Below are 21,047 nucleotides of genomic sequence, written 5' to 3'. Positions count from 1 at the left end.
ACATACGGTGTAAAAGGACAGTTTGTTTTAAATACATCATCGTCTGTAATTAATTATTTTCTTTTTCCTTAAGTCTTTTAAGCAATGAAAGAAATCCAGTTTGTACCTTGAATTGCTCAGATACAGTGTTTTGCCTTCGTAATATGGGAAATATGATAGTGAGAATGTGATAACTACTAGGATTGAGTCCTAAATTGCAAGCGCATGCACATACTTCAGGAATATTCAGATCTTCTTTGACATAAATGATTCATGAAACACATTCAATCTTATTAATAAAAAAATCATAGTAAAATTTTATCTAACTTTTGGCAACCCTAAGTATATTTTATTATACATGAAAATCTCAACCCCCCGTTCTGCCCATTATATAATATTTTCGCGCCTGTTATGGATTTCCAGTTTATGATCAATAGCAAGATAGGATACTTGAGGAAATGTCCCACAGTTTAATGGTTAAGCAAAACATACTTCAGCATCTGACACGATCCCGTCCTTTTATATTCTTTGGAATCAATTAAGCTATAGCGACTAAATTATTAGTTAAGTTTTACTGTACTTTTAATTATTAGTTGATAAAACTTTGATAAAACTAACAATAATTTAAGACATGTGACAAACAGATATCATACATTCCTTATAGAGTAATTTGTTCCTTGGAATGATAAGGATCCTGTGATTCTTTCGTATTCTTTGGAATAAATTAACCTATTACGATTAAATTATTAGTTAAGTTTTACTGTACTTTTAATTATTAGTTGATAAAAGTAGTTTACGAATTTTCTAGTAAGTTAAGACATGTGACCAACAGAAATCATACATTCTTTATAGAGTAATTTGTTCCTTGGAATGATAAGGATCTTGTGATCCTTTCGTATTCTTTGGAATAAATTAAGCTATAACGATTAAATTATTAGTTAAGTTTTACTGCACTTTTAATTATTACTTGATAAAACTAGTTAACGAATTTTCTAGTAATTTAAGACATGTGACCAACAGAAATACATTCTTCATAGAGTAATTTGTTCCTTGGAATGATAAGGATCTTATTGTCTTTTCATATTCTTTGGACTAAATTAAGCTATAACGATTAAATTATTAGTTAAGTGTTACTGTACTATTAATGATTAGTAGATAGAACTAGTTAAGGAATTTTCTAATAATTTAAGTCATGTGACCAACAGAAATCATAAATTCTTTATAGAGTAATTTGTTTCTTGAAATGAAAGGATCTTCTGGACCTTTCATATTCATTTGAATAAATTAAGCTATAACGATTAAATTATTATTTAAGTTTTACTGTACTTTTAATTATTAGTTGATGAAACTAGTTAAAGAATTTTCTAATAATTGAAGACATGTGACAAACAGAAATCATACATTTCTTATAGAGTAATTTGTACCTAGGAATGATAAGGATCCAACGGCGCCGACTTTGGGGAGTAGAACACTTTTGGCTCCCTTAATATTTAAAAGTAACGTCCTCCCCCCCCCATATAATTCACTCGAGGAAGAATTAACAAAGAGGAGCAAGAATTTCTTAGGTAAACTTTGTCATGCCTTAAATATTAGAAACAACCTTCTTATTCAATAGGAAACACCATTTTCAAAACTGTGTTTAATAGAGCACTGAAGCTTCTATCAACACTCTGCCAGCACTTATATGATAAGTGAAGATCAATGTTGTGCGCAAACTTCCAGTCAACTACCCAAATTTTGGACTTGAATTTGTTTTACTCCCTTTAGGCAAATTTCAATTTCTAGTAATTTAAGACATGTGACGAACAGAAATCATACATTCTTTATAGAGTAATTTGTTCCTTGAAATGATAAAGATCTTGTGATCCTTTCGTATTCTTTGGAATAAATTAACCTATTACGATTAAATTATTAGTTAAGTTTTACTGTACTTTTAATTATTAGTTGATAAAAGTAGTTAAGGAATTTTCTACTAATTTAATACATGTGACCAACAGAAATCATACATTCTTTATAGAGTAATTTGTTCCTTGGAATGATAAGGATCTTGTGATCCTTTCGTATTCTTTGGAATAAATTAAGCTATAACGATAAAATTATTCATTAAGTTTTACTGTACTTTTAATTATTAGTTGATAAAACTAGTTAACGAATTTTCTACTAATTTAAGACATGTGACCAACAGAAATCATACATTCTTTATAGAGTAATTTGTTCCTAGGAATGATAAGGATCTTATGATCCTTTCGTATTCTTTGGAATAAATTAAGCTATAACGATTAAATTATTCATTAAGTTTTACTGTACTTTTAATTATTAGTTGATAAAACTAGTTAACGAATTTTCTACTAATTTAAGACATGTGACCAACAAAAATCATACATTCTTTATAGAGTAATTTGTTCCTTGGAATGATAAGGATCTTATGATCCTTTCGTATTCTTTGGAATAAATTAAGCTATAACGATTAAATTATTAGTTAAGTTTTACTGTACTTTTAATTATTAGTTGATAAAACTAGTTAACGAATTTTTTAGTAATTTAAGACATGTGACCACCAGAAATCATACATTCTTTATAGAGTAATTTGTTCCTTGGAATGATAAGGATCTTACGATCCTTTCGTATTCTTTGGAATAAATTAAGCTATAACGATAAAATTATTCATTAAGTTTTATTGTACTTTTAATTATTAGTTGATAAAACTAGTTTACGAATTTTCTAGTATTTCTAATTTAAGACATGTGACCAACAGAAATCATACATTCTTTATAGAGTAATTTGTTCCTTGGAATGATAAGGACCTTATGATTCTTTCGTATTCTTTGGAATAAATTAAGCTATAACGATAAAATTATTAATTAAGTTTTACTGTCCTTTTAATTCTTAGTTGATAAAACTAGTTTACGAATTTTCTAGTAATTTAAGACATGTGACCAACAGAAATCATACATTCTTTATAGAGTAATTTGTTCCTTGGAATGATAAGGATCTTGTGATTCTTTCGTATTCTTTGGAATAAATTAACCTATTACGATTAAATTATTAGTTAAGTTTTACTGTACTTTTAATTATTAGTTGATAAAACTAGTTAACGAATTTTCTAGTAATTTAAGACATGTGACCAACAAAAATCATCCATTCTTTATAGAGTAATTTGTTCCTTGGAATGATAAGGATCTTATGATCCTTTCCTATTCTTTGGAATAAATTAAGCTATAACGATTAAATTATTATTTAAGTGTTACTGTACTATTAATGATTTGTAGATAGAACTAGTTAAGGAATTTTCTAATAATTTAAGTCATGTGACCAACAGAAATCATAAATTCTTTATAGAGTAATTTGTTTCTTGAAATGAAAGGATGTTCTGGACCTTTCATATTCATTTGAATAAATTAAGCTATAACGATTAAATTATTATTTAAGTTTTACTGTACTTTTAATTATTAGTTGATGAAACTAGTTAAAGAATTTTCTAATAATTGAAGACATGTGGCAAACAGAAATCATACATTTCTTATAGAGTAATTTGTACCTAGGAATGATAAGGATCCAACGGCGCCGACTTTGGGGAGTAGAACACTTTTGGCTCCCTTAATATTTAAAAGTAACGTCCTCGCCCCCCCCCCCCCACATATAATTCACTCGAGGAAGAATTAACAAAGAGGAGCAAGAATTTCTTAGGTAAACTTTGTCATGCCTTAAATATTAGAAACAACCTTCTTATTCAATAGGAAACACCATTTTCAAAACTGTGTTTAATAGAGCACTGAAGCTTCTATCAACACTCTGCCAGCACTTATATGATAAGTGAAGATCAATGTTGTGCGCAAACTTCCAGTCAACTACCCAAATTTTGGACTTGAATTTGTTTTACTCCCTTTAGGCAAATTTCAATTACAACGTGAATTTCAAAGCGTAGAGGATGCAGCTGACCGAGATCTAAAGGTGAAGGGCCTTCTTCAGCTAGTTGATAGAAAACGGCTGAATATAATGATATATTTATTCATTGTAATGGCACCCCGACTACTTTCTTCAACTCGGCGCCTATGTAAGAATCTTATGGCCCTTTCATATTCTTTGGAATAAATTAAGATATAACGATTACATTCTTAGTTAAGTTTTACTGTACTTATAATTATTAGTTGATAAAACAAGTTAACGAAAATTCTAATAATTTCAGACATGTGACCAACAGAAATCATATATTCTTTATAGAGTAATTTGTTCCTTGGAATGATAACGATCTTATGATCCTTTCGCATTCTTTGGAATAAATTAAGCTATAACGATTAAATTATTACTTAGGTTTTACTGTACTTTTAATTATTAGTTGATAAAACTAGTTAACGAGTTTTTTAGTAATTTAAGACATGTGACCAAAAAAATCATACGTTCTTTATAGAGTAATTTGTTCCTTGGAATGATAAGGATCTTATGATCCTTTCGTATTCTTTGGAATAAATTAAGCTATAACGATTAAATTATTAGTTAAGATTTACTGTACTTTTAATTATTAGTTGATAAAACTAGTTAACGAATTTTCTAGTAATTTAAGACATGTGACGAACAAAAATCATACATTTTTTATAGAATAATTTGTTCCTTGGAATGATAAAGATCTTGTGATCCTTTCGTATTCTTTGGAATAAATTAACCTATAACGATTAAATTATTAGTTAAGTTTTACTGTACTTTTAATTATTAGTTGATAAAAGTAGTTAAGGAATTTTCTACTAATTTAATACATGTGACCAACAGAAATCATACATTCTTTATAGAGTAATTTGTTCCTTGGAATGATAAGGATCTTATGATCCTTTCGTATTCTTTGGAATAAATTAAGCTATAACGATTAAATTATTCATTAAGTTTTACTGTACTTTTAATTCTTAGTTGATAAAACTAGTTAACGAATTTTCTACTCATTTAATACATGTGACCAACAGAAATCATACATTCTTTAGAGAGTAATTTGTTCCTTGGAATGATAAGGATCTTATGATCCTTTCGTATTCTTTGGAATAAATTAAGCTATAACGATAAAATTATTAATTAAGTTTTACTGTACTTTTAATTCTTAGTTGATAAAACTAGTTTACGAATTTTCTAGTAATTTAAGACATGTGACCAACAGAAATCATACATTCTTTATAGAGTAATTTGTTCCTTGGAATGATAAGGATCTTATGATCCTTTCCTATTCTTTGGAATAAATTAAGCTATAACGATTAAATTATTAGTTAAGTTTTACTGTACTTTTAATTATTAGTTGATAAAACTAGTTAACGAATTTTTTAGTAATTTAAGACATGTGACCACCAGAAATCATACATTCTTTATAGAGTAATTTGTTCCTTGGAATGATAAGGATCTTACGATCCTTTCGTATTCTTTGGAATAAATTAAGCTATAACGATAAAATTATTCATTAAGTTTTACTGTACTTTTAATTATTAGTTGATAAAACTAGTTTACGAATTTTCTAGTATTTCTAATTTAAGACATGTGACCAACAGAAATCATACATTCTTTATAGAGTAATTTGTTCCTTGGAATGATAAGGATCTTATAATTCTTTCGTATTCTTTGGAATAAATTAAGCTATAACGATAAAATTATTAATTAAGTTTTACTGTACTTTTAATTCTTAGTTGATAAAACTAGTTTACGAATTTTCTAGTAATTTAAGACATGTGACCAACAGAAATCATTCATTCTTTATAGAGTAATTTGTTCCTTGGAATGATAAGGATCTTATGATTCTTTCGTATTCTTTGGAATAAATTAACCTATTACGATTAAATTATTAGTTAAGTTTTACTGTACTTTTAATTATTAGTTGATAAAACTAGTTAACGAATTTTCTAGTAATTTAAGACATGTGACCAACAAAAATCATACATTCTTTATAGAGTAATTTGTTCCTTGGAATGATAAAGATCTTGTGATCCTTTCGTATTCTTTGGAATAAATTAAGCTATAACGATAAAATTATTAATTAAGTTTTACTGTACTTTTAATTCTTAGTTGATAAAACTAGTTTACGAATTTTCTAGTAATTTAAGACATGTGACCAACAGAAATCATACATTCTTTATAGAGTAATTTGTTCCTTGGAATGATAAGGATCTTGTGATTCTTTCGTATTCTTTGGAATAAATTAACCTATTACGATTAAATTATTAGTTAAGTTTTACTGTACTTTTAATTATTAGTTGATAAAAGTAGTTTACGAATTTTCTAGTAAGTTAAGACATGTGACCAACAGAAATCATACATTCTTTATAGAGTAATTTGTTCTTTGGAATGATAAGGATCTTGTGATCCTTTCGTATTCTTTGGAATAAATTAAGCTATAACGATTAAATTATTAGTTAAGTTTTACTGTACTTTTAATTATTAGTTGATAAAACTAGTTAACGAATTTTCTAGTAATTTAAGACATGTGACTAACAGAAATCATACATTCTTTATAGAGTAATTTGTTCCTTGGAATGATAAGGATCTTGTGATCCTTTCGTATTCTTTGAAAAAAATTAAGCTATAACGATTAAATTATTAGTTAAGTTTTACTGTACTTTTAATTATTAGTTGATAAAACTAGTTAACGAATTTTTTAGTAATTTAAGACATGTGACCAACAGAAATCATACATTCTTTATAGAGTAATTTGTTCCTTGGAATGATAAGGATCTTATGATCCTTTCCTATTCTTTGGAATAAATTAAGCTATAACGATTAAATTATTAGTTAAGTTTTACTGTACTTTTAATTATTAGTTGATAAAACTATTTAACGAATTTTTTAGTAATTTAAGACATGTGACCACCAGAAATCATACATTCTTTATAGAGTAATTTGTTCCTTGGAATGATAAGGATCTTACGATCCTTTCGTATTCTTTGGAATAAATTAAGCTATAACGATAAAATTATTCATTAAGTTTTACTGTACTTTTAATTATTAGTTGATAAAACTAGTTTACGAATTTTCTAGTATTTCTAATTTAAGACATGTGACCAACAGAAATCATACATTCTTTATAGAGTAATTTGTTCCTTGGAATGATAAGGATCTTATAATTCTTTCGTATTCTTTGGAATAAATTAAGCTATAACGATAAAATTATTAACTAAGTTTTACTGTACTTTTAATTCTTAGTTGATAAAACTAGTTTACGAATTTTCTAGTAATTTAAGACATGTGACCAACAGAAATCATTCATTCTTTATAGAGTAATTTGTTCCTTGGAATGATAAGGATCTTATGATTCTTTCGTATTCTTTGGAATAAATTAACCTATTACGATTAAATTATTAGTTAAGTTTTACTGTACTTTTAATTATTAGTTGATAAAACTAGTTAACGAATTTTCTAGTAATTTAAGACATGTGACCAACAAAAATCATACATTCTTTATAGAGTAATTTGTTCCTTGGAATGATAAAGATCTTGTGATCCTTTCGTATTCTTTGGAATAAATTAACCTATAACGATTAAATTATTAGTTAGGTTTTACTGTACTTTTAATTATTAGTTGATAAAAGTAGTTAAGGAATTTTCTACTAATTTAAGACATGTGACCAACAGAAATCATACATTCTTTATAGAGTAATTTGTTCCTTGGAATGATAAGGATCTTATGATCCTTTCCTATTTTTTGGAATAAATTAAGCTATAACGATTAAATTATTCATTAAGTTTTACTGTACTTTTAATTATTAGTTGATAAAACTAGTTAACGAATTTTCTACTAATTTAAGACATGTGACCAACAGAAATCATACATTCTTTATAGAGTAATTTGTTCCTTGGAATGATAAGGATCTTATGATCCTTTCGTATTCTTTGGAATAAATTAAGCTATAACGATAAAATTATTAATTAAGTTTTACTGTACTTTTAATTCTTAGTTGATAAAACTAGTTTACGAATTTTCTAGTAATTTAATACATGTGACCAACAGAAATCATACATTCTTTATAGAGTAATTTGTTCCTTGGAATGATAAGGATCTTGTGATTCTTTCGTATTCTTTGGAATAAATTAACCTATTACGATTAAATTATTAGTTAAGTTTTACTGTACTTTTAATTATTAGTTGATAAAAGTAGTTTACGAATTTTCTAGTAAGTTAAGACATGTGACCAACAGAAATCATACATTCTTTATAGAGTAATTTGTTCTTTGGAATGATAAAGATCTTGTGATCCTTTCGTGTTCTTTGGAATAAATTAAGCTATAACGATTAAATTATTAGTTAAGTTTTACTGTACTTTTAATTATTAGTTGATAAAACTAGTTAACGAATTTTCTAGTAATTTAAGACATGTGACTAACAGAAATCATACATTCTTTATAGAGTAATTTGTTCCTTGGAATGATAAGGATCTTGTGATCCTTTCGTATTCTTTGAAAAAAATTAAGCTATAACGATTAAATTATTAGTTAAGTTTTACTGTACTTTTAATTATTAGTTGATAAAACTAGTTAACGAATTTTCTACTCATTTAAGACATGTGACCAACAGAAATCATACATTCTTTAGAGAGTAATTTGTTCCTTGGAATGATAAGGATCTTATGATCCTTTCGTATTCTTTGGAATAAATTAAGCTATAACGATTAAATTATTCATTAAGTTTTACTGTACTTTTAATTATTAGTTGATAAAACTAGTTTACGAATTTTCTAGTATTTCTAATTTCAGACATGTGACCAACAGAAATCATACATTCTTTATAGAGTAATTTGTTCCTTGGAATGATAAGGATCTTATGATCCTTTCGTATTCTTTGGAATAAATTAAGCTATAGCGATAAAATTATTAATTAAGTTTTACTGTACTTTTAATTCTTAGTTGATAAAACTAGTTTACGAATTTTCTAGTAATTTAAGACATGTGACCAACAGAAATCATACATTCTTTTTAGAGTAATTTGTTCCTTGGAATGATAAGGATCTTGTGATTCTTTCGTATTCTTTGGAATAAATTAACCTATTACGATTAAATTATTAGTTAAGTTTTACTGTACTTTTAATTATTAGTTGATAAAACTAGTTAACGAATTTTCTAGTAGTTTAAGACATGTGACCAACAAAAATCATACATTCTGTATAGAGTAATTTGTTCCTTGGAATGATAAGGATCTTATGATCCTTTCCTATTCTTTGGAATAAATTAAGCTATAACGATTAAATAATTATTTAAGTGTTACTGTACTATTAATGATTAGTAGATAGTACTAGTTAAGGAATTTTCTAATAATTTAAGTCATGTGACCAACAGAAATCATAAATTCTTTATAGAGTAATTTGTTTCTTGAAATGAAAGGATGTTCTGGACCTTTCATATTCATTTGAATAAATTAAGCTATAACGATTAAATTATTATTTAAGTTTTACTGTACTTTTAATTATTAGTTGATGAAACTAGTTAAAGAATTTTCTAATAATTGAAGACATGTGGCAAACAGAAATCATACATTTCTTATAGAGTAATTTGTACCTAGGAATGATAAGGATCCAACGGCGCCGACTTTGGGGAGTAGAACACTTTTGGCTCCCTTAATATTTAAAAGTAACGTCCTCGCCCCCCCCCCCCATATAATTCACTCGAGGAAGAATTAACAAAGAGGAGCAAGAATTTCTTAGGTAAACTTTGTCATGCCTTAAATATTAGAAACAACCTTCTTATTCAATAGGAAACACCATTTTCAAAACTGTGTTTAATAGAGCACTGAAGCTTCTATCAACACTCTGCCAGCACTTATATGATAAGTGAAGATCAATGTTGTGCGCAAACTTCCAGTCAACTACCCAAATTTTGGACTTGAATTTGTTTTACTCCCTTTAGGCAAATTTCAATTACAACGTGAATTTCAAAGCGTAGAGGATGCAGCTGACCGAGATGTAAAGGTGAAGGGCCTTCTTCAGCTAGTTGATAGAAAACGGCTGAATATAATGATATATTTATTCATTGTAATGGCACCCCGACTACTTTCTTCAACTCGGCGCCTATGTAAGAATCTTATGGCCCTTTCATATTCTTTGGAATAAATTAAGATATAACGATTACATTCTTAGTTAAGTTTTACTGTACTTATAATTATTAGTTGATAAAACAAGTTAACGAAATTTCTAATAATTTCAGACATGTGACCAACAGAAATCATATATTCTTTATAGAGTAATTTGTTCCTTGGAATGATAACGATCTTATGATCATTTCGCATTCTTTGGAATAAATTAAGCTATAACGATTAAATTATTACTTAGGTTTTACTGTACTTTTAACTATTAGTTGATAAAACTAGTTAACGAGTTTTTTAGTAATTTAAGACATGTGACCAAAAAAAATCATACGTTCTTTATAGAGTAATTTGTTCCTTGGAATGATAAGGATCTTATGATCCTTTCGTATTCTTTGGAATAAATTAAGCTATAACGATTAAATTATTAGTTAAGATTTACTGTACTTTTAATTATTAGTTGATAAAACTAGTTAACGAATTTTCTAGTAATTTAAGACATGTGACGAACAAAAATCATACATTCTTTATAGAGTAATTTGTTCCTTGGAATGATAAAGATCTTGTGATCCTTTCGTATTCTTTGGAATAAATTAACCTATAACGATTAAATTATTAGTTAGGTTTTACTGTACTTTTAATTATTAGTTGATAAAAGTAGTTAAGGAATTTTCTACTAATTTAATACATGTGACCAACAGAAATCATACATTCTTTATAGAGTAATTTGTTCCTTGGAATGATAAGGATCTTATGATCCTTTCGTATTCTTTGGAATAAATTAAGCTATAACGATTAAATTATTCATTAAGTTTTACTGTACTTTTAATTATTAGTTGATAAAACTAGTTAACGAATTTTCTACTAATTTAATACATGTGACCAACAGAAATCATACATTCTTTATAGAGTAATTTGTTCCTTGGAATGATAAGGATCTTATGATCCTTTCGTATTCTTTGGAATAAATTAAGCTATAACGATAAAATTATTAATTAAGTTTTACTGTACTTTGAATTCTTAGTTGATAAAACTAGTTTACGAATTTTCTAGTAATTTAAGACATGTGACCAACAGAAATCATACATTCTTTATAGAGTAATTTGTTCCTTGGAATGATAAGGATCTTGTGATTATTTCGTATTCTTTGGAATAAATTAACCTATTACGATTAAATTATTAGTTAAGTTTTACTGTACTTTTAATTATTAGTTGATAAAAGTAGTTTACGAATTTTCTAGTAAGTTAAGACATGTGACCAACAGAAATCATACATTCTTTATAGAGTAATTTGTTCTTTGGAATGATAAAGATCTTGTGATCCTTTCGTGTTCTTTGGAATAAATTAAGCTATAACGATTAAATTATTAGTTAAGTTTTACTGTACTTTTAATTATTAGTTGATAAAACTAGTTAACGAATTTTCTAGTAATTTAAGACATGTGACTAACAGAAATCATACATTCTTTATAGAGTAATTTGTTCCTTGGAATGATAAGGATCTTGTGATCCTTTCGTATTCTTTGAAAAAAATTAAGCTATAACGATTAAATTATTAGTTAAGTTTTACTGTACTTTTAATTATTAGTTGATAAAACTAGTTAACGAATTTTTTAGTAATTTAAGACATGTGACCAACAGAAATCATACATTCTTTATAGAGTAATTTGTTCCTTGGAATGATAAGGATCTTGTGATCCTTTCGTATTCTTTGAAAAAAATTAAGCTATAACGATTAAATTATTAGTTAAGTTTTACTGTACTTTTAATTATTAGTTGATAAAACTAGTTTACGAATTTTCTAGTATTTCTAATTTAAGACATGTGACCAACAGAAATCATACATTCTTTATAGAGTAATTTGTTCCTTGGAATGATAAGGATCTTATGGTCCTTTCGTTTTCTTAGGAATATATTAAGCCGTGACGATTAAATTATTAGTTAAGTTTTACTGTACTTCTAATTACGCTGTTCTACAAAAAAATAAATAAATAAATAAAGTAAAATAAAATAAAATAATTTCTATTTCTGAGTAACAAAGTAGTGATTCTGAAGGGATTTTCACTCCTGAATTTTTATTCGGCTGAGTGCCTCAATATTTCAATATACAATTTAAAGTATTTTACACTGCGGAAATATTCGTCTACTGTTCCGATAAACTGTGATACTTATGATAGTGTTTCTGCCATGTAGCACGTGTCTTCCTATTCTTCTTCCTTGATTAGGAGTTCACTACCGTACTTGCTCCTCTGCCGTCGGATTCCCAGTCCCTGCCTGCTCCAGCCACCGTCGAGTTCGAAGTGGACGACTCTGTCCCAGTGCTTGCCGAGTACAGCCGCCTCGTAGGCTTGCCGACTGGACAGCAGTGTTGCTAACCTTTGGGATGATGTCACCTGCAGAGTTCTGTGGGAAGGGACTACCACAAAGTGTATGCCAGGAAGCTTCATTATTTGAAGACTTTGGAACCAGTGAGTAGGTTCAGCCGTGCCAAGCGATTGCAATGGTCTGTCACAAACGTTGGACTCTGCCTGCAACAGTGTGCTGCTGATGCTGGTGCCCTGTTAAAATGTTAAATGGCAAGGACCATACATAGTACATCATGCAATTGAAAGTTACCATGTAACTTCGTTAACAAGAGATCAATTGTGCACTAAAAATAGATATATAATAGAAAATCACCCTGTATACCTCTTAATTATGATGATTATTATTACTAGCAAAACATGCATTTGGCACACATACCTCATATGAGAAAAGGTTTTCTTCCTACACTGAATGGTAAATCAACATAGAATTCTACAGCTGACTCACGAAACCTTGTTTTAAGGGCTGTCCACATATTACGTAACGCTATTTTTGACCAATTTTTTACCCCCTCCTTTCTCCTTGTTACACTTCGTAATGCAAGGCCGAACCCCTCCCCCTTTGATTTTTGTTTTTACACCAATACTATGCTTGTATTACAAAATGCTTGTATTCTGAATACGTTTCTAGTGTTTCTTCGCCATTAAATCAAAGTATTAAAATGGTAGTACTGTAATAATATTTTAACCCCATAAGATTGTTTAATTAACCAGTCTTAATTCTTCGAAATTGCATACTGTCATTTTCCTAGGGAGATTGACCCATCTTTTAACTTAAACTAGAAATTCAAATTACTGAACAAAACAATGTTAGTTTTTATTTTAAAATAATAACTGTGTAACTTGACAGCGTAACTGAACATACTGGTTTCATCAGACACTTCATAGTGTCCGAGGAGGCCAACATGTTCAGTTAGTTGGTGAAACTGTTACACAGTTATTTCTAGTTTAAGTTATTCAAGATATGAACCAGTTAATTATTGGATTCCCTCCTTTTAGGTCACCGATGACTGGCAAGGAGGAAATACTGCCGGAAGATGAAGATGAAACAGTATCTAAAGACTGACAGCGACCTCTTTTTTCCGAGATCCAGGATGCTTCCTTTATTTGAAGTTCGCCAATGTCAACGATGCAAAGTTCTGTTTCTTGTCAACAGCAGATTCGAAGTGGCTGCACACGTGAAGGAGCAGAGACATCTCCGTTTGTGAACAAGCTTTCGAGCATCTTCTTTGAACTTCAATTTGGCACTTTTCAAATTCTTCTTGTCCTAAATTAGCGCTGGAATGCGAATAAACTCGATTTCTCCAGAAATATTCAAATCCAAAAATAAAATAAAAAAATCAGTACTTGAAATATCCATTGAATTAGATTTTAAATGTCTTATTTAGCTCTGCAAATTGTGGATCGTTCCGTCACGGAAAATGTTATTTTACGGAAAAAGAGTTTCTTCTCTTTCACATACAAAACCCCTTTAGAACAATAGAGTGGGTAATAATTCAAAAGTTTTGAACAATATTCTTAGAAATAGCGATACGAGTGGGAACACGAGGACATTTTCAAGCGGTGCTGGAAAACTAACTCCAGAAAAGCATGTGCGCTAAATGCAATGCTACGATAGCCAATAACAAAGTTGTATTGTAATGCATGTAGGATTCGTCATCAGTCATCCTGGTGTCTAATAACGTCTTCGAATTTCTTCTGCATGATTCAATTTATATAGGCTATATGTTCGCAATTTCTCAAAACAGTAGAAATGTTTACTTACTTATTTCTAAAAATAGACAAGAACTGAATAAGATTATTTGTTTAAAAGATTGCATATAGAGGAAGTTCGGGTATTATGGAATACAATTTTGTTTCGCTTGTAACTCAGTTAAGATTTGCACATTGAAACAAAAAGGAAAACAATTATACGCCTTACATATTTGGCTTTATTTACGCGTATCTTGATAAAGAAATTTCGGTACAGGGGTGGGCAAAGCTTATAATTTGTAAAGAAACCACTTTGGAGGGTAATATGAAATAGTCGGGTAATATGGAATACAAATGCTATATAGAAAAGAAATGAGTTTTCTGTTGAACATACAAAGAATACAGTGACAATATATGAAACTTCTGAATGCCAAGCCATAACTGAATGTGATTACTTGCAAAAGTCACAAATATAATACTCTGCTTCAGGATCGGCACAGTCATTGTGTGCTCACATTAAACATGATGAACGCTGGACCAAGCTCACCCCTTGTATCATCAGAAAATTTGCTGTAATAAAAAAAAATACGCTTAGCATTGTTGTCATCATAAATGTATGTTTAATTGCGCAATACCGATAGGTACTTTAGTAATCGGAATACCATACGGAATACGGAATACCATGCTTTTCTTCCGAATATTCCGTATTGCCCTCCACGCCAACTTGGAAACGAAAGAGCTGTTAAATGCATTTGAAGGCGTATAGGATAATGGCGCTTATCAAACTACCACTCTGTATATCCAACGTCATAGTAAACAAAGAATTACTGTTCTATTACATTTCAATAGGAAAATACAGGTTGTAAAAGTTTTCAGCAATAAGAAATCAGATTTTCACGTTTACCAACACAACGAATGTCACAATCACAAGGAAACTGACTGTAAAGCATCATCGGAACGTGAGGTAGTAGTTTCTTTCCTCTCCGCTTGGAAGCAACACATCACAGGTGAGATAATGAGGTATTCCATATTATCCGACTATTCCCTAATACCCGAACTTCCTCTAAACCTGAGAATAAAAATAAAAATTACAGCAAAAAACATGCGTTACGTAACAGAGACGTAAACCCCCTCCTCTCCCCTTGTCACACTTCGTAACACAAGTCCTAACTCTCTTCCTCCTTTTGCCGCGTTACGTAATATATGGACGATCCCTTAGGTTTTTAGTTTACGATGTGTTGGCGAAGAAGTTACGATTTGCTTATTGAGTATAGTTTGAAGCATTATTTCAAGTAAAGTATTTAGTATGGCTCATATTGGTACATTTACCCTACTTTATTATATTGTACGCTAGTATATTTTATGTAGTCAAAATAACCGTGCTGATACAGTTATTACTACGAGGGGCATACTGAAAGTCGTGAGCAACATTTTTTTCACAACCGTAATCTTTATTTGTAAGTGAAACCACAATATCATCTCAATCTACAGACCTTTCTTTCACTTTTCCACTTAGTCTCCGTTTTTTTTTTTTTTTTTTTTTTTTTTTTTTTTTTTTTTTTAAATCCACATCTTCCCCATCGTTCTGTAACTTTGAAAATACCCTTACGATAGAATTCCGTTCCAGCTGCCCGTAGACACTGACGCATTAGTGATGAGCGCAAGATTCTTGGTCTTGCAGTTTTTGCAAGAGTCTTGCATGCAAGACCCAGACCAAGACCAGGAATATCGATGCAAGACCAAGACTAAGGGGTGCAAGAACAACACCAAGACCGAGACCAAGACTCTTGCGCAAGAGTCTTGCACAAGTACCGGTACAACTTGAATTATTTTTATATAATGTAAAGAGGGGGAAAATCATTTTCACCTTTCACTTGAATTTCTTGGTTTCAGTAAAAATGCCGCTGGACTGAATTTGTTCTCAGTGGTTTATGCAATCTTTGTGAGTTGATCTTCCCCTGTAGCATATAGCTATAGTATTTCGTATTGTGAATCGGTTCTTCGAGTTTTCTGTAGTTGTTACTCGTTTTCAGGCCCTACGTTGTAATCAAAGCATGTTACACACAAAGAAATGTGTCATTGGTGCTGGATTACAATGCATTCCGGCGTTTTTAAGCAATGAGGATTACTTATCGGGAAATCAGACACTACTCTAACGGTGTGTGTTATCTGGAGTAAACCTAATCCTTTGACCTTCGAGCTGGTAAAATTTGTCGACTCGTCCTGGGATAAATATAGCAAAAGAGGGATTTGTTTTTCACCCTTCAGTTGCTTTGCCTCAGACAGTCTACTGACGAAACGCCACAAACGTCCAGTAAGAAGAAATTTCCAAAGTAAAAAACACATGGCGAACGGAAAAAAGTAACTTTTATGCGTATTTCGAAGTTGCTGCAGAAAGTGGGGAACATCCGTATGGGTTATGCGAACTATGCAAAATATCGAAGCAAAGTGGCAATAAAAAACAAGGAAAAACAGAAACAATTTAGGCCTGAAAAAACATCATTTATTAGTGCATAAGAACGAAGCGCAGGAACTATTTACATTAAAGCAGCAGCAAACTCGAAATATTGCAGATTTCTTTAAACTGTTTGATGATAATCAATATTATTTTAACTTTTCTCTCTTTTTTAGCAAGTATTGCTAAACATATCATTATCATAATCATCATAGCTATTCTGCCATTATTGACAGCTCACTTGCTGCAACTAAGAAGCTTCGATGTACAGTTATTCTCAACTAGTCTCTTCGTCTTACGTAGCAATTTTCTGTTTTAATACCTTCCTTCAACTAGTCTCCTTCGTCCTCTCCCTCTCTTTCCTTCCACCATACCCCCTAGCATTTCCATTATAAAACAGTTCCTCTTCAGTCAATGTCCCAACCAGTTCCTCTTCCTCCTCTTAATTACATCTAAAATTATTGTTTTCTCCCTTACTGCTACTATTCCTAACACCTTCCCGTTCGTTTTCCGTTCAACCCAGCTACTTCTCTCCTTTTGTCTCCATGCCCAAGTTTCGAAAGCATCTAATTTTTTCATCGCTTTTGCGCGATGTCCATGTTTCTGCCCCATAGAGTACATATTTGGAATCAGTGAAACAAAATTTCAAAGAAAAGCTAATCGAGGTTAAAAACAAGAGAAATCTGATGCCTTTAGAGTGTAAAAATAATTTTGCAATTCATGTATTTCAGTAATGTGTGCCGTCTTGATTTTCTTTCATGCGTCTCAGGAGTAGCCTCCCCAGTTTGGGAACAAGTGGAGTATTGGATCTGTTAAAATGATAGAAAAAGATTACAAAACGTTGTGATTTATCTTATAAGTAGTGAAGTAGTGGCACACATTCAAAAAAAGTAAATAAATAAAGATCATAGCCTACATTGTATACAATCACCATACTTACACGAAGGTAAACTGTATATTACATTTAGAAACATACATTGTATTTCTGTTACTATTAGCACATTGTATAATTTATTATCCCTTATATCCAGAGTAAAATTTCCCTATGAAAAGCATAAGATTTCTTAAAAGCAAAATTTGCCACACTCTTGCAAACAAGACCAAGACCAAGACCGGATGTGTAGTCTTGGTCTTGGTCTTGCATTTGCTCATCACTAGCACTGCTTGTCGAATATCCTCCAGGGTCTCGTAGCGACGGTCTAGTATCTGTTCCTTCACAAAACCCGAAAATATGGTAGGCAGAGGGCGCCATATCGGGGCTGTAGGGAGCACATGAACATGTTTCCCACCCAAATCTTCTGATCTGCTCCATAGTGGCACGTGCAGTATGCGAAGGCGCATTATTCTGTTGAAGAATGATCTTCATCACTGGACGTTTATCACGCAAGGCACGACGGAGCATCAAAAGTGTCTGGATGTAACGGGTAGAATTTATGGTTTGTCCAGGCTCAAGAAAGTCAATCAGAACGCAACGTGCATCCCAGAAGACTCTCCCCATAACTTTCCCTACCGATTGCACTGTCTTCGCTTTCTTCTTGGGTGACAAATTCAAGTGGTGTCATTACATACTCTATCGTTTTGTTTCAGGCTCATAATGATGGAACCAGTTTTCATCTCCAGTTACAATACTCGTCAAAAAGTCTCACCTTCATGTCGAAATCTCTGAAGAAGGGTTTGAGTAATGGTGATCCTCTGACGCTTGTGATCCTTGGCAAATAAACGTGGGACCCAATGAGCACAAACCTTCCGATAACCTAAGCTGTGAATCATTTCTTGCACCGCACTATGCACAACACCAAGTTTTCAGTGATTTCATTCACAGTGATACGCATATTTCCCCTAATCACCTCATAACTCCTTACCTTGTTGCGTTCCATGGAGGCAGTTCGAGGGTGCCGGCTGCGACGCTCATCTTCGGTACTCGTGTTTCCATTCTTAAAATGTTTCACCCACCTCCTAACCCTGCTAGCGCCCATGCATACATCTCCATCAGTGTTGGGTAAGTTACTTGTAAAAATGTAACGCGTTACAAGTTACTTTACTGTCTCTTAAAACGTAACGCGTTAGTAACGCGTTACTTGCCTCAAAAAGTAACTGTTACTTTACTTCGAAAGTAACGCGTTAAATATGTGGAAAAAATCTTATTACTTCAGTTTTCCGTACTGCTATTACTACCGCTATTATTATTATTATTATTATTATTATTATTATTATTATTATTATTATTATTATTATTATTATTATTATTATTATTATTATTATTATTGCACGTTGTGAATCGATTTATGTAAATGCAAGGACAAATTTTTATTTGACAACTATATGAATATTTTAATGTAATGTAACATTGACTAAAACACCATACTGCGTTACTCGTAGGGGTGGGCACGAGTGAATTCGAGCAAGTTTTCTTTGAAACTCGATTCGACTAGAAACAGATATGTTTGAGCTCGACCCGAGAACTCGGCTTGAAAAATTTCCTCCAACTCGACTTGAATTCGGGTCGAGTTTCGAGTCAAATCTGGTGTATAGTTTCGAGTACTCTCTTCAAGTATCTTACATAGACAATATAATTATTATCAATGGTACTACTACTACTACAGCTTCTTTTTCTTCTTCTTCTATTATTATTATTATTATTATTATTATTATTATTATTATTATTATTATTATTATTATTATTATTATTATTATTATTATTATTATTATTATTATTATTATAACAACGCTGTGTATAAACATGAAAGATAGGCGGTTTATATATGAATACTAAAACAGTAGTTGATTGCCAACCTCGGTAGTCGTGAAGTCTAGGGGTAAAGGACATTGTTCACGAGCATCTGAATTTGGGTTGAGGGTCTAGGTTGACTATTCGGGCTCGAGCCAAACGTTGTTAAAAGTTATAGGGCACTGGCCAAATATGTTCAAAAATGCTCGGCCCGGGTTTAGAATTGTCAACGACTCGAGCAGATCGGCTCACAGCTCATTCACTATCGACTCAAACCGAGAACTGAGCCAACAACTCACCCAACCGAGTCGGCTAGAGCCCTTCGCTCAGTTGAGTCGAACCAAGCAGATGGCTTATCCCAACCGAGCCAGCTCGAGCCAATGGTTCACCCCAAGCGAGCCCGCTTGAGCCATCGGGTTAGTTAAGCCGAGCCGAGCTAAGCTTGTTATAAAAAATCTCTTGTAGTCTCGCTATCGAGACGAGACGAGATGCGAACAGTGTCCCCTCTCGTGAGCAACACTAAAAGTATTCCATATTACTGCTTAGCTTACATTTCTCATGGCTTTCGCTTTCCAGTGTAATCAGGCCATGATTTCAAAACGAGTTAAAACGAGCGAGCCACTTATCAAACTTGGCTCGACTCGAAACTCGACGCCAAAAACAGTGAATCGGTTCGGAACTCGACTCGAGAATATTACTTTTGACTCGACTCGAAACTCGACTAGGATTCGAGTAGAGTTTTAGCTTGACTCGTGCCCATCCCTATGCGTTAGAAATAATAGTTGCTTATTATTATTCTGCTAAACTAATTATATAATAATAACAATGTTGCTATGTAAAATTAAAAATACAGAATATAGAGAAACATTCAACTGACGAAATGAGAACACATGAACTGGGGGTGATTCAAAATTGCCAATAACTAAAATCGATACATGCTTTTTAAAGCTAGTTGTTCCAAACTCTATAATCAACGGGACTTTAGAATATGCAAGTTGATGTAAAAGAACCCTAATATTACATACCATCAACATTACATCAATAAAGAAGACCTGCTCATCAGAACACCGTTTATTCATATTAAACCCTTAGTGAATATCGTTCATTATGGCACCCTAATTGTTGATAAGTATTTCCCGCCGGGGCACCGCTTTACTTTTAAATTCTGTTCAGCAGTGCCGTACTTACGATTTTGTTTCGGTGGGGCTTTGCCTGAAAATGTGAAAATTCTGCAAGATACTTTATATACTTTACTATAGTAAGAAAGACTTCGAGGGGGGCTTAAGCCCAGAAGCCCCACTCCTAAATATGCCACTGCTGTTCACCATCATCTTCAGCTTTTAAGAAAAAGTATTCTTTCAAATATTCGAACGATAAAATATTTTCGTTCTCCATCTTTACAAAAACAACACCATTCAAAGTAAAATAGACTACCAGTACCATTGCACTCGTACTGTGTATTTCAGATGTAAAGCATCACGGGCAATAGCCAATGGTGCGCGATATTCCGCGCGGTGTTGCCGGATCATGGACTCCCCTTTCCCTTCTCGCTCTTCCTCCAGTTGAGATTATGACACATACATTTGCAACATTATTCGCAATGTAAATATACTATTCCAGCAAACTCAAGAATTTTGACTGTGCATCCTAGAAGTATATATAGCAATTAAATTACTTACCTATTAACTTTTCCAATGGATATGCTAAACACTCGTCTTCAACACTGCTTTCACTATCGTCTATATGTCAGTTAATATTTCGTCATTGTCTGAATCTGAGTCTTGTAAATTTATT

At 31.5% G+C, this 21,047-nt stretch overlaps 1 long non-coding RNA gene across 2 annotated transcripts in view; it reads left to right on the top strand.

The window, feature by feature from the left end:
* The window catches only part of LOC145660565 (uncharacterized), a 70,485-nt gene extending 56,698 nt beyond the window's left edge, over positions 1-13,787 (top strand). For both annotated transcript variants that reach the window (XR_014126835.1, XR_014126834.1), the window contains exon 3: positions 13,378-13,787. This is a non-coding gene — a long non-coding RNA (uncharacterized LOC145660565). The remainder of the gene's footprint in view (positions 1-13,377) is intronic.
* Positions 13,788-21,047: the final 7,260 nt, after the last annotated feature.

The sequence above is a fragment of the Thermobia domestica genome, chromosome 9 (genome assembly GCF_964235325.1).
Source record: "Thermobia domestica chromosome 9, izTheDome1.hap1.1, whole genome shotgun sequence".
NCBI lineage: Eukaryota > Metazoa > Arthropoda > Insecta > Zygentoma > Lepismatidae > Thermobia > Thermobia domestica.
This window is presented reverse-complemented; position numbering and strand designations above follow the sequence as displayed.